This window comes from Micrasema longulum, unplaced genomic scaffold (assembly GCF_059751315.1).
Source record: "Micrasema longulum isolate JH-2025_06_02 unplaced genomic scaffold, ASM5975131v1 h1tg001358l, whole genome shotgun sequence".
Taxonomy (NCBI): Eukaryota; Metazoa; Arthropoda; class Insecta; order Trichoptera; family Brachycentridae; genus Micrasema; species Micrasema longulum.
Window position 1 is genome coordinate 24,199 of NW_028278544.1, and position 5,237 is coordinate 29,435.

General features: G+C 34.7%; 1 non-coding gene across 1 annotated transcript; it reads left to right on the forward strand.

Annotated features, from left to right (window-relative positions):
- Positions 1 to 2,985: 2,985 nt before the first annotated feature.
- TRNAR-UCG (transfer RNA arginine (anticodon UCG)) lies at positions 2,986 to 3,058 on the forward strand. The gene has a single exon. It is a non-coding gene; the product is annotated as a tRNA-Arg (tRNA).
- Positions 3,059 to 5,237: the final 2,179 nt, after the last annotated feature.

Consider the following 5,237-nt stretch of genomic DNA (forward strand, 5'->3'; position numbering starts at 1 on the left):
CTTTTTAGCCGTTCTTTCATCATTCGTTCGCTCCACACGACCGAACCATCGCAAAAGACCTTTCTTAATTTTGTCGATAATGCTTAACTCAGCCTTGCATTCTGCTCTAATTTCGACATTGGGGCACCTATCATACATTGTTTTTCCGCACATTCGCCTGAGGGATCGCATTTCAACAGCATTCAGTCTACTTTCGTCCCTTTTTTTCCAACTCCATGCTTCGCTTCCATACATTAGGGTTGGTACCAGAACTCCATTATGAACTGCTAATTTAGCCTCTTGCGATAGACACTTATTTGCTACGACAGACTTTAAGGCACCATTAACTCTGTTACCGGCACTAACCCTCCTTTCAATATCCTTGTCCATATTTCCATCTCTAGTAAACATACTACACAGATATACAAATTTATTTGACACTTTATATATTATTTTTTCTTTTCAATCCGTGCCTCATGTCTGAGGATGGTGATTACGCCCGACTCCAGGCATGGCTCGTCTGTGGACAGTCTCCCTCCATCTGGAACGGTCTTGTGCTTGTGCACTTTATATACATATACAATAAATGTACATATAAGGGCGGGCATATTGCCTTAAGGCAATTTCTTCCTACCTACCCAAACCGTTCAGTTTGAGAAAATTATAAATACATGGACATATTGAATCTTACAATTTTATACAAAAATTAAAAGCAAAGATTAACAAAAATAAATATATATATTAAAATAACACTATACTATGAAGAGAGGAGAGGGGATGGGAAGGAAAGAAGAAGGATAAAGGAACAATTGAAATATTTAGATAGTGACATTTCAATCTTGACTTAAATGTAAATAAAGAAGGAGCGTCTCTAACATTAGAAGGTAGATTATTCCACAATCGAGCGGCTACTACTGTGAAAGAGGAGGCAAAAAAAATAGAGCGACGACAGGGTATTAAAAGGGTTCTCTCGTTACTAGAACGAAGAGATAGTCCGTGTTGTGAAAGAGGTTGGATGAGCTCTCTCAGATAAACAGGCAAAGTGGGATTATTTAAAATATTGTGAAGAAGTGATATAATGTGAATGTTTCTTCTTTGCCTGATACTGAGCCAATATAACCGTGAACATATTAGTAAAGTCACTAGATATCCCGCCAACAAAACCCAAGAGTTGTAGTGACTTATCCAGCGGCCATGATATGCCGCAGTGCGCTGGGCGTAACAAGACAGCCGTCTTAACGGAGACCAGAGATGTTGACTTAAAGAGAGCCGTACCGTTATCTATCTGTGAGTTCCGGAAGAGGTTTTTTATATGGGAGTTGCAGTTATGACCTTGCTTGTAATGTACATTGGAGTGGGCCGATGATGGTAGATTTTTATTTTTTCAGACATCAAAGTGAGAGGGGTCTAAAAAGTTGCATTTTGTATCACATTAAACGTAAAAAAACTACTTTTGCTCCTCAACCGAGGTTTGAAGTTTATCACTGTCTGAACATTTTGTTTATAATCCATATTGATAAAATTATTTTTTTGTTAGTAAAGATTTAACGTCAGCAATGTTTGAGTATGTCCAAATGCTTGCAGACGGCTGGATTTTCTCCCCAGGGAGTTGTCCATATTTAAAATTGTTGCAACAGAGAGGGAAAACATTTTTGAGAATGAAATATGGGAGTTTAGGCATTTACAGGGCTTATGACCTGTCATTGGCTGGTTGAAGTGGCCACTTTACACACAGTGTAACATTCACCATTCTGCCATGTTTGAACGTCCACATTTCCTCAACTTTTCATGTGATAAAGGTTTCAGCTCTTTTACTTCGCAAAAGTCAACAGATGGAAGAGTTGAGGAAATTAGGATGTTCAAACACAGGCAGAATAGTGAATATTACACAGTGTGTAAAGTGGCCACTTAAACCAGCCAATGACAGGTCATAAGCCCTGTACATGCCTCGACTCCCATATTCCCTTTTCAAAAATGTTTTCCCTCTCTGTTGTAACAATTTTAAATGTATGAAGTCTTTTATTTTTTAAGACATCAAAGTGAAAGAGGTCTAAAAAGTTGCATTTTGGATCACGTTGAACGTAAATTAAAAAAAATATATATTCCATACTACTTTTCGCCTTCAACCGATCTTTGAAATATATCACTGTCTGAACATTTTGTTGGTTATTTATATGATAAAATTATTTTTTGTTAGTAAAGGTATAACTTAATCACATTACAAATTCGAACACGTTTTAAAACTACCGCGCTCAGTAGCTGCAAGACTTGTTATAATCTAACTTTTATTTTTATAAATATGTTTTTTATTTCATTTTTTAAATGTCACTAAAACTCTAAACTTCATTCTTAAATAAAAAAAATAAAAAAATCTAACTATGGGCTAGATTTCTTACTGTCCATGCGCTCTGTAGCTGCAAGACATGCTGTAATCTAGCTCCTATGTATCATAATTGTAACATATCATAATTGGAGACGGGGAACTAGATTCCCAATCGTCCATGCGCTCTGTGGCTGCAAGACGTGCTGGGATATTTAGTTATTGTACAGCGCCCTTGAGGTGATTTTAACAGAAATGGCGCTATATAAATTATCCAAATATATATTTATATCTTTATATTAATTCCTCTGTACGTGTGATTTCACTGAACTCCTAAACGGCTTGACCGATTTATGAAGGTGGACACGTCAAGAGAAGGAATAATCGGCGTGCGTGCATGAGAAGATGTATGAATCTAGAGGAAGCGATGTCTGTATGCAAAGACAGAGTGATATGGCGTTTTATCCTCTCTGCCTGTCCCTACGGGGAAACGGCGTGTTGTTGTTAGGACGAGGATGACCAAGAAAAGTGTGGCATGATCAGATCAACCAAAATCTTAAGTTTGGTCATGTTAAATTGGCCATATTAATCCTTTTTTAAATTGGTTTTTCCATCTCTTGAAAAATCTACCTTTGCCCTTTTCGCTCACTTAAGTTTTATACAAACAATTTGACGTTACCTCACGCGACCGTGTGGCCTAATGGATAAGGCGTCGGACTTCGGATCCGAAGATTGCAGGTTCGAGTCCTGTCACGGTCGGGTAATTTAATTTTTTTTACATACGATTCGAACGGTCCGACTGGATTCGTACGAGAATAAAAATTTTTACCGCTAATATTTTGAAAATTATGCGTTATTATTTTTCAATGATTATTTTATATCCGCGGTTTGTGTCCCGGCTAAGGATGTTTGGGACAAAGGATGAGTTTAGTTTTCAAAGCTGCCGATAGGTTGTGCTATTCATACGAATTCAGATTTCGATAATTTTAGGTACTTTTTCCCATACATAAAAATACTGAATTAAAAAAAATCGGTTTACAAACACCTGTTCTTTTTCCGCCTGTACACGAAGAGAAATTATATTAAAGTATTATTGTTTTAAATAAATTAGGTTACCCGTTAACATAAAAATTTGACATTGTTACTAATTTACAATGGGTTTGTTACAAAAACTCTTTTCTTCCGAATTCAATTACCAATTTATTCGTTTTGAAACAATATTCGAATAATTTATTCGTTTGTTTAATTATTAGTTTGTAACAATGGCGTATTGTTTGAATATGTAATATTGCAATGTGTCTACCAAATATATTTACAAAGCTACTGAACTTATATTTAATTATTGTTTAGATTAGTTTAGAGCATTTAATTCAATATTAACAAAACATAATTTCCTTAAATGACATGAGTTCTTGTGAATCAACCAATGTTAGTGCTGTGATCGATTTCCGGTGTCCGGGAAGCCAACTCATAAAACAGCAGTACTCACCGACTAGAACTTGTGACGTCACGGGTGGAGTAATTTCATAATTACGAAACTTTAAAAATCAAAGCGATACACAAACATATATAAATGTATTTTTTTTATTAGTTTGAAAGTCAATGAATTTTTTTAATAAAAAAACCACAGAATATCGGATGACGGGTTTTAAACAAAAATATGAAACTAATTATTCATAGATCGCGCTTTTACGTAAAATTAAGAATAGTCCAGAAGGAGCGTAGAATCATATTTGAATACATCGGACTGTGTCCAATAATTCTGACACACTTTCGCCGCGCGCATACGTTAAGTCGCCGGGTAGTGTTGCTTGATGGGAAAAAAAATAATCATAACACAAATGTAGGGTAAAAAAAGTAATCTGTTAATTTCTCCAAAATTTTATTGTGCACGCGGAAACATTGATTGACACAACAGATTAGATAAATAAAGGGTCATTTAATAAGAGTAATTGAATTAATGAACTTTAAACTTAAAATATAAAACAAATTTTATTTTACATAAAACGGATATTTTTACTATCATGTTAAATAATATTTGATGTTTTAAAGATAATGTCGTTCAAATGTCCCCCACGGCGTTGTTTAATCCGAGGTCTAATTTTCATTATTTATTTTATTAAATGAGCAAAGTAGCGTAAAAAATTCTACCCTGGCAACACTAACAAAATTTCCATTTTGTTTCTTCGACAATCTGACGTATGGAAAAATAATTCAATTTTTAAATAATTCATTTGCTACTTGAACATTCGTTTGTTAATTACACATGAAATGTGATGCCATCCTTTGCTCAATGTATTATTATTGCGTTTTTAAAAATTATTTTTAATTATTAACTTTTTAAAATCATTCTTGTTGTTGAAATTCCATTTGTCGATGCATTTGGAAGCTGCAAGACTTTTTGTGATGTTAGCTATCATATTATTTTTATCATATTATGTAAATGTTATCAACTATCAAATATCTAAATTTAGTAAATGGGGTCTAGAATTTCAACCATCCATGCGCCCAGTAGCTGCAAGACTTGTTGTTATCTAACTTCCAATTTTATAAATTTGATTTTTATTTCGTTTTTTTTAAATATCGCGAAGTGTGCAAGGAGAGCGATTTGCTAATGAATGTGCAAAAGTCGAACGTCATGGTCTTTGAAAGAAATGTAACTATGACTGAATGTAAGATTGTAGTAAATGGAGATAGTTTGAAACAGGTCGAAGAATTTGTATATCTGGGTAGTATGTTTACTAGAGATGGAAATATGGACAAGGATATTGAAAGGAGGGTTAGTGCCGGTAACAGAGTTAATGGTGCCTTAAAGTCTGTCGTAGCAAATAAGTGTCTATCGCAAGAGGCTAAATTAGCAGTTCATAATGGAGTTCTGGTACCAACCCTAATGTATGGAAGCGAAGCATGGAGTTGGAAAAAAAGGGACGAAAGTAGA